The following is a 9,545-nucleotide window of genomic DNA, read 5'->3' as shown; positions in this document are numbered from 1 at the left end:
TCATTCACTGTAGAGCCAAGCGATACATTGAGTGAAATGTTAAGAATTCACTTCCCTGACTCAATTCCTCAATCAAGAATCAATCAAGAATAAGTGAGATTGTTGTTTCAGTTCCACAACAAACCATATCTTTGGTTTCTGGGACAAAAAGAGACGCAATTAAGGTTGCCAAAGAAGCTTTTACTTGTGCCAGAGTTGAAAGGGCTGTGAGATCTTTTGAGCCATTCAAATCTGCTGGCATGGATGGGATTTTCCCAGCGTTAATCCAAAAAGCGGAGAAAACGCTAATCCCACACATGGTAGAGATTTTTAGGGCGAGCTTGATTTTAGGGCATGTTCCAGATGATTGGCGTCAAGTTCGAGTTGTCTTCATTCCTAAAACAGGTAAAAAAGACAAAACAAATCCCAAAGCATTTAGGCCGATCAGTTTGTCATCCGTGATGCTTAAAATCATGGAAAAGGTATTGTGCGAATACATAAATTCTAAATTTATGAAAGCAATGCTTCTTTCACAACACCAATTTGCGTATCAGAGTGGCAAATCCACGATCTCAGCACTACATTCGTTAGTCAATAAGATCGAAAAAACACTACAAGCTAAAGAAATCGCTCTTGTAGCATTTCTTGACATTGAGGGTGCATTCGATAATGCTTCTTATTCGTCTATAGGATCGGCAATGTTGAGGAGGAATTTCGACCCATGCATTGCTACCTGGGTACATGCTATGCTAGCCAATCGACAGATCTCCTCTGAGCTAAGTGGTTCGTGCGTCACTGTAAAGGCTACAAGGGGGTGCCCACAAGGTGGGGTACTTTCACCGTTGCTTTGGTCACTGGTGGTGGACGAGCTTCTCGATAGCTTAGAAAGGAGAGGCTTCGAAGTGGTAGGATATGCAGATGACGTGGTCATTATTGTACGAGGCAAATTTGAAGACGTTATATTCGAAAGGATGCAGCTAGCTCTTGATCATACCTTTTCCTGGTGTCAACGAGAGCAACTAGGAATAAATCCTTCCAAAACCACCATCGTACCTTTCACAAAACGTAGGAAGGTACAATTGAGAACCCTTCTCCTAAACGAAACACAATTGACTTGCTCAAAGGAAGCCAAATATCTTGGTGTCATACTTGACTCCAAGCTAAATTGGAATTCACATCTTCAAACAGTGGTGCAAAAAGGCCTCAATTCACTCTGGGTATGCTCCAGAGCACTTGGTAAGAAATGGGGCCTGAAACCAAGTATGATTATGTGGATCTATAAAACCATTGTTCGTCCTAGAATAACTTATGCTTCTCTTATCTGGTGGCCTAAAACAAAAGAGGCTACGGCAAGGGCAAAGTTAAATAAAATCCAACGTATTGCCTGTATAGCAATTACTGGTGCAGCACGCAGTACACCCACCTCTGCCTTAGACGCGATGCTTAATCTGCCCCGGCTGGATCAATTCATAAAGCTGGACGCTGAGAAAAGTGCGTTGAGGCTGAAACGAACAAAAACCCTACTATCAGGTGATCTTACGGGTCACCTCAGTCAGAGCCGTAGCGTTGCCTCATGGCGCCCTTGGCGAACCTCTATTTGCGCGCCCCTAGTCAAAGTCAAAATTTAACTTTTTTTTTCTCATGAAACACGTTAAACTTACCATAAAAATTCCAAAAGGTTTATTTTCAATTTTTTTTCTGCGGCTTCTATATGAACTCATTTTTAAAAACACAGAAGAAGTGTCATGCTAAAGCTTAAGTGTTCACTTACATTTAAAATACATGAACTGTTAATTGATTTTAAGAAAAACCCTAAAATTTGTTTTTAGATGAACTGTCTGAGTATTGTGTTGTTAATACATTTGTTGATGAAATTCCATGATATTAGCGTGAAAGAAATCGGCGGAAAAATAATAAGCTTTTAACAATGTTAGCATATATTAATAACAAATCTCAATACTATGGAGTTAAATTTTTTGAATTGTGTGTGATAAGTTCGTCTGAATGAGTCATTCTTATTCCGTATTTTTTTAAGTCAAAATTGGTGTAAATATTCTGTTTAGGATTCTGAAGATAAATTTGTCAGGTCCCTGTACAGGTTTTATCTACGATTCTGTCAGGGAATTCTTTGAAAATTGTATCCAAGACGGATTGCAGTGATGAATTTTGTAGAATCATACTCAAATATAATGCAATCAAAAGTATTCTGACTAGTATTCAATCAAAATGACACCAACTACACACTTAAATTATTTTACGGATTCCTGTGAAATCTCAACAGCTGAACGGTTCGGTAAAATATATTAACGGAGTACGATAAATTTTCACAGTATTCGGTAAAAAATCACCGGAATCCGTAAAATTCCGACGAAATTACGGTGTTTTATTTCACCGAACTGTTCAGCTGTTGAGATTACGGTGAAATTCATTATAGGAGCTTAGTGTGTATTCTGTTAAAATCTAGATATATGTCCACGATTTCCTGTGATAAGATATGTTGTTTTCAACAGCGTTCTTATTGTTGTAATGAACGGTGTTTAAAACAGTCTTAGTTCTAAATTCGTATGAAATTTCTTCTCACAAAAATAAATCATTCAGCTAAATGTCAGAATGTACCTGGCTGCCAGACATACTTGTACACTAGTTTCAAAAAATAGTAATAAATTTCAAAAAATAACTAGCAAATTTTAAAGTAAATTTAAAGAGTTTATAATTTTAAGAACTCTTGTCAGGAATCTTCAAGTTCTGAATACTGAAATCTTCTGAGATGCTTTCAACACATATTGTTAAAATATCACAAATGTGTTAATTTTTCCACTTTGAATTTGACACTTATTGGCTATGACTCTTCCAAAACTTTGCCAAGTGCGTAACGCATTTTGGCGCCCCCTGAGAGCTGGCGCCCTTGGCGGGTGCCAACCTGGCCAACCGCACGCTACGGCACTGACCTCAGTATATTAAATGAATTTTCTATAAATCCAATTGTAGAAAAGTGTAGTGACAGGATGGAAATGGTAGTCAACTATGACATACCCTATAAGGTGATCATGTCTTCTCGTCAAGAATGGGAAGAAGGTGGACCCAACATCCCTCCAGGGTCTATTAAATTCTACACAGATGGTTCCAAAATGAATAATCTGGCAGGTTCTGGAGTCTACGGACCCCGAACAAAAACCTCAATTCACTTAGGACAGTGGTCTACAGTATTTCAGGCAGAAATATATGCTATCTTAGAATGAGCGTTACTATGCCTGAAGAGGAAATACAGACACGCAAGTATATGTATTCTCTCCGACAGCCAAGCGGCTCTTCAGGCGCTTAACACTTACACGTGCAACTCAAAACTAGTGTGGGAATGCATTCTAGCTTTGAAAAAACTAGCTCTCTGCAATCGAGTTAACTTATATTGGATCCCAGGGCATGCGGGTCTAGAGGGAAACGAAATTGCTGATGAGCTGGCCAGAAACGGATCTGCTAATAGGTTCACTGGCCCCGAGCCATTCTTCGGAATATCAGACAGTTTCTTAAAAATGGAACTGAACAACTGGCTGGTTAGCCAGACCTCATCAAATTGGGATGCATCTCCTAATACGAGTCAGTCAAAAAGGCTTGTAAATATAAACCCAAAGAAAACCCAACAACTATTAGGTCTCAGCAAAAGGGATCTCAGTTTATACACTGGTCTAGTAACAGGACACTGCCCCAGCAGATACCATTTACAAAAGATCGGTGTTGTTCAAAACTCCAACTGTCGCTTCTGTGACGATGAGCGAGAAACATCAGAACACCTCATCTGCTATTGCAGTGCACAAATCCATTGTAGGTCCAGGATATTTGGTAAGCCCTTCTTAGAGCCTGCCGATATAAGGATCGCAACCCCCAGCAATGTTATAGGCTTTATTAAGCTAATTGCACCAGACTGGGGGAATCCTCACACTGCAGCTTAGGACCATTATTTCTCAATAATAAGGTGTTCATGAGCTCAGAAGTACATAGATCATTTAGTGACATACATGTCACTGGATGATGTATGTACTATACATACAGTAAAAGGGTATATCACAATAGTTCAAGTTAATTGGACGCAGTGATTCAACACCCGACAAAGAAGGAAAAAAAAAAACGTGCTGCAAGACATTTTGTATTTGATTAATTACCATAATTTTAAGGTGACACGGGAGACCGTGTTATTTTCCCTATCTTTTGTCTCACTCTAACAATGAACATCAAAACTTTGTGGAAGCAAATCTCGAGTTTTAGTGAACCGATGATGCTGAAAATGTACTGGGTTATGCACTACATATATAGAATCATAGTGATATAATTTTCGCATCGATATATGGAGTGATTCTTGGGATTTGCTTCTTCAAATGGATAGGGGGATTATGATGACGTCTCGTGCGGCCTTAAATGGAAAATAATTGCAGATTTCAAGCCGATCGATATTCCAAAGTTTCCATGTTTTGTTTGCCTGTGGGACAGGAGCAATGATGGGGATAATGAATCAGCACGGCCATCACGTCTTCCTTTTAATAAGTACCCAGACAATAAACCAGTGCTTTAAAAAAACAGTGCTATAAAAAAAGGCTAGCTATAAAAAACTAGACATTGATGTTACATTGAAAATGCATTCTTTGATTCGTCATCTTGCAAGGATTCCTTCAAACCTTGGAAGTTTTTCAGACGAGCAAGGTGAGCGACCTCATCAAGATTTTAATGACATTAAACAACGGTTCAAAGGGAAAAATAACGTTAATGCAAATGGAGCATATTGCTGGAGATAAAATCGACAAAAATAGCTAGAAGAACATAAAGGACAATCACCAACCAAAACAAAATATTTCGTTGTTCACAATACATGTAGAAAAAGGGTAACTAAAAAGTATCATGAAACATATATGTATTCCATTTTATTTTTCTCAATCCGAAATTCTAATTTACCGTGGTGCATCAATATCCGGACGCTTAGGAGGCACTAAATGTTCCAGCTCTATTTTCACCCCTTTATTGTCTCATCTAATTGAAGTGTGGTTCTCATACAATTAGTTTAGGCTCCCATATTCTTAGAAACGACGAATATTTTAACAAAAATTGCAAAAATAGCATGTAAACTGCGAAAATAATGAAGCATGTCGTGTCCAGAAATCCGGACACATGAATAGATATGCCGGACACTTATAGATCGAAATCCGGACAGCTTTATTGAAATTGACCATTTCTATACGAAACTCATCAAATCAACTTTTCAAACCTCAGAACATGACTTTTCTGAGAACGTATCACTCGCATAAGCTACGTAATGGCTATATACACACAACTTTACATGTAACTTACCTTTTCTCTGACCTCCGTTCCTTGCTTGCGGTTGGATTCGAATACTGTGTTATAGCGTTACTGCAATAATCATTTTGATCAGTTTTTATGTGCTGAACTATTGAGTTTCCACTGATTATGTTGATATTCAACTTAAACCTTGAATTTTCTACGAATATGCTTGCCAAATATTCGTTTACACTGCATATATATGACGATATAATATAAGTCCGGTTATAGAACCACTGGCTCATAAATCCGGACAGCATCTTTTCACTCCTAAAATAATCAAATTACACATTAAATCACCATTTTCACGCATTAATTTTAAAATCTATCATCACAATCACCATTCTGAACAAAACAAGTAAAAAACTAACAGTTGCCTACACTTTTGCGAATGGACCAATGCCGGTAAGTCAGTACAAAAATACGCAACCAAAACTTGCACGACGAAGGAAAAGTCCCAAACAGCAGTTGAGATTTTATTTTTGTTTTGATGTATTTTGGCAAGGCTTACTAGATGGCAAATTATAGTTAAATGATTAAATTAAATTATATCTAAAGATAGGGTCAGTATTCTCTTAGTAGGGGTATAGTCGCACCAGTGGCTTTTACGGCCATTTCGCTATTAAACGTTTCAAAATATTTTTTGACATGAAGGGAGGAGAGGAGCTTTTTATCTAAGTACCATTGATACACAGCATAATAATGTTCAAAAAATGATCGAAATAATTAGTTTTGCTTAAAATTTGAGCTCCCTTGAGCCTATAGTAAACCTATTGTTCCTATAGTAGCACTACTGAGAGAAACTATTTTTTATTATACGAAATTATTGATAAATTAATAACTTTTTATACATCAAACACACCTTAAAGGAAAAATATAAAAGTTTTGTAAAAATACGGTTTTGATTTGTATTTTGCCAACGCCATGGTGCTAGTGCTACTATAGGAACAAAAATTAGAAATAGTGCTACTATAGGCACATTTGTTCCTTTAGTGGCACAAGCGATAATAAATACAAACATATGAGTTTTCGTAGTTTTAATATTTTTTCTACAAAACCAAGATAAAAAGCTTTCAGATGATGTAAAAATAATGACTGTTTGGGCAAATGCACTGCCCTATTATTGTAGTAGCGTATGTCAAATATAGATGTCATTAGAGTTAGATCCATCGATGTATGTATTAATAAAGCTTAGAAGTTTCTATACCTCCGCCATGGCAGGACGGTTCATTTTACCACCTTTCGTTAATAATTAAAACACAACGTAGGAAGAAAAATTTATCCCTTGCGCGATCAATGACAATAGCGTTATTTTTCGATTTTATATAAATATTTGTTCTTAGCTATGCGGCTATTAGTACATCGACCCTACGTAAAAATATTATCAGATTAATGTGGATTTTCATCGTTAAAATCATGAATTCTGATTAAGCGTCCGGATATTGGTACCGTCCGGATTTTGATTCATCACGGTACATTGTAGCAAAATCATAGAAAGGTGATGTACAAAAAATAAAGCAGAAGATAATGTAGCTGCAAATAAACTCTACTGTTATATCAAGGAATTGTAGATCTCCGTGAATAAATAAATTCGTTTTGAAAATGTATATTTTTGATACCGCCATGCGGGGTGACATTGGGCCTAGGGGGTAACATTGACCGCCTCTTTCGATGCATCTCATAATAAGTAGGAACGTCAAAAAACTAATCTATGGCCATCTATTGCCTATTTTTAAAATATTCTTTAAGTTTGACACATTGTTTTCATTGTTCTGGCATTATCTTGCTGGAAAAATATTGGCCCAAAGTTACCCTTATGGACCAATGTCACCCCGCCTTACGGTATTTGTGAAAATGCTTAAATGTCCAATAACAATTGAAAGGCACTTTTTGTGACCATATGAAGTATTGTCATTACACTGTTCATATGTATTTGAGAAATGAAGGCATATAGCCATCACACTAGCATAAAATTTGATAAAAATAAGTGAAAAGTTTGTTAGTCTGATAATAAATCTTCGAGCTGTTTAGTAGAATACCTATAAGTAGATGAAAAAACCGAATTTAGTACTATACCATTTAATTCCACTAGAGTTTGTATCCTTTGACAGATACGCGTATTTCGACCTCAACTGTAAGGCCGTCTTCAGTGTCGTGTACTAGACTCGACTTGTTAGTCTGGTTTATTTTAAATTCATTATAGTAAACAAGAAACAAAATATACTGCAAGGGATCCTCCATAAACCACGTGATTGTATTTTTGGTATTTTTCATCCCCCTTCCCCATGTGGTCAACTCTTCAAATTTTTATTTTTATTTATATGAACCGTAACTTTTGAACAGACCTCCTCCCATAAAATGAACACGCAATCTATGGACGGTTCCACAGTATGGTAAAAGAGTTGTTCATAAACCACGATATTTCTGGTTAGCTGGTGGATTGTAGTACCATTAAATCCGCTTATTTCAACCATTTACATCAAATATTCCATCATTTGCAATATTTTAAAAATGGGGAGGGTACAAAAAAGGGGAGGGGGCTCCCTTCAAATCTTAGTACAACTCTTCATATTGTATTTCAAGTTTAAAACATAATATGGCACATGAATTCCACTATCCTGAATATAAAACACTGTGTCGGTTGATTGATTACATTAGATTTTTAAATAAAAGAATGCAAAATTTTCAAGTATATTTTAAAAATGACCTGGGGCAGACACCAACATTCTGAAAACGCCATTATTTTTGTTTATTTTTATGCCCGGGGTGTCCGGTCTCTGTGCATTCAGATCGACTTTTTTTGTCGAACTGTGTAATTCTTCTGAAAGCCAAAAAAAATTGATAATTTGTCTAATTGGATTTAAAACCTGCATAAAAATTAGTACGAGCTCCGTAAAACTGCCCTAAACTGCCATTTGATTTTCCATGTTCATCACTGAAAGTGTCCATCCTCATTTGATGGTCTCTTTCACTTCGACTGAGGGGAATTGATTGTAACATCATATTAATTACGTATATCACCGCCTTTGATGTTCGTTTTGGCGGTTGATGACATTGAGTTCTTCATTTGCCTGATACAGTTTCTAGAGAAATGTAATTACTTGATTTTCAATTTGATTTACACAGATTGGATAACGTTGCGTTGGTTGTTAATTAAATTTGATTATCTTATACATATTCGGAAGATATCGATAATTTCATGTTACTTTTAGTAAAACTATTCTGACTACTTATTTATATTTGAGAATTTTATACAATTCATCTACATAATAGTTCATTATTGTCAACGTATCATTGTTCTAACCAGTTTTGTTTCTCATAAATGCCTTGAATATCCAATCGATAAAATACTTCACTCCTCAAAACATTTTAATTTTCAACAACTCAATTCCTCAAACAACGTTATTAAATACATTCCTCTAAATTATAATTCTTCACAAGCTCTGGTTTTTACATCAATCACCAAACCGCACCGCAGATCGTCAATCTTACATTGTTTCAAGCCATTACCAGCTCAGGCCATACAGAGCTCGCAGCGATGCAATGACAGAATCATCGAGCAGCAGCAGCAGATCTCGAGAAATGGTTATCACACCGCATGAAGAAAACCCACCCGGCCAAGAAGGAATGCACCCTCTTTTGCTATTGGCTAATGACAAGCTGGGCCCCGAAGATCTTTGGTAGGATTCTACAAACATGGACTAGCAAATTGGTCACATAGCTGTTCTGATAGTGTCAACTAAAATTTTTACGCGAAGCAATCGTTATGAAACGGTGCAGGCAGTTGCGTACAGGCGTAGCCCTTTTGGGCAGCGCACAATTGTCGGGCTTCGTACAAAGAGGTGGTCAAAATAAATAAAAACATGATTTTTATATTGTTATGTTACTTATTTACTTAAACATATCGTATGAATTATATTCTGATGATCATTGATTGAAACAAAAAATACCAAATACATAGCATGTTAAAAGTTAAAATTTATTTGATAAAGGTAAGAAAACAAGTTTTGGTCAAACTTTATATTTCTCCGACCATTGTACTGCGTACCGGCCGGCGTTTTACCAATAGAAAATCGAAATTTCATTCAAACGGCGCGAATCGTCACATGTGCGCACCACTTTTCTCCAACCCCATTTCACCGCGATCTAGTAATCTGCGAGATTTGACGTGCGCCAAGTTTTCCGCTTTTCCACGCTTGCTACTGCTAGCTTGGGAAAAAAACCAACCGACTTATGGTCATCCC

The sequence above is a fragment of the Aedes aegypti genome, chromosome 3 (assembly GCF_002204515.2).
Source record: "Aedes aegypti strain LVP_AGWG chromosome 3, AaegL5.0 Primary Assembly, whole genome shotgun sequence".
Classification (NCBI taxonomy): Eukaryota; Metazoa; Arthropoda; class Insecta; order Diptera; family Culicidae; genus Aedes; species Aedes aegypti.
Note: the sequence above shows the minus strand (reverse complement) of the source record.